This window comes from Ciona intestinalis, unplaced genomic scaffold (assembly GCF_000224145.3).
Source record: "Ciona intestinalis unplaced genomic scaffold, KH HT000630.1, whole genome shotgun sequence".
NCBI lineage: Eukaryota > Metazoa > Chordata > Ascidiacea > Phlebobranchia > Cionidae > Ciona > Ciona intestinalis.
The window spans coordinates 4784-5553 of NW_004190951.1; the positions used below are offsets into that span (position 1 = coordinate 4784).

The 770-nt window shown below is 59.2% G+C and overlaps 1 protein-coding gene across 1 annotated transcript in view; it reads left to right on the top strand.

Moving 5' to 3' along the window:
• Positions 1-770, top strand: part of LOC101242292 (uncharacterized PE-PGRS family protein PE_PGRS54-like) — a gene marked incomplete at its 3' end in the record, with an annotated part of 6399 nt that overhangs the window by 4591 nt on the left and 1038 nt on the right. The gene's annotated exons all lie outside the window — the stretch shown is intronic.

A 770-nucleotide genomic window follows, 5' to 3' on the forward strand; every position in this document is an offset into this window, starting at 1 on the left:
AGCACGGAGCAGCTGGACACGCGGCAGCCGACTCTGGCATCGTAATCCAAGGTGGCGCTTACGAAACCATCACCATGTCTGACGACGATTCAGCACAAGACGTCGCTTTCGGTTCCAAGGCCGATCAATTGGCCGCAGGACAAGGCTTGGCGCAAGGAGCAGCTGATTCGGACATCTACGTCGGAGACAAGGACTACGGCGGCGATGTGAGCAAGACCATGTTCGTTCCTGGATCCATTGCACTCGGCGCGGGAGCACTCGGAAAGGCAATGGGACAGGGACATCCTTATGGTGGACCCGGACCATACTACGGAGGCGCGGAAAGTTACGGTGCAGCCAAGCAGGGCATCGTCATCGATGGCGGCTCATTCATCACTGAAACTTACGACGATGGAGCATCGGACGGAGTCGTAAAGGCTGGCATGGGATCCGACAACTTGGCTGCAGGCCAAGGCCTCGCCCAAGGCGCTCAAGGCGCCGACGCTCTCGTTGCTGGAGGCAAGAAGGGCGGCAAGGTGAGCAAGACCGTCTTCCAACCTGGTCAAACCGTACTCGGCGCAGGTGCCGCTGCAGGTGCAGGCCACGAACAAGCCTACCCATACGGATACTTTGGCGGCAAGCACGGAGCAGCTGGACACGCGGCAGCCGACTCTGGCATCGTAATCCAAGGTGGCGCTTACGAAACCATCACCATGTCTGACGACGATTCAGCACAAGACGTCGCTTTCGATTCCAAGGCCGATCAATCGGGCGCAGGACAACGCTTGGCG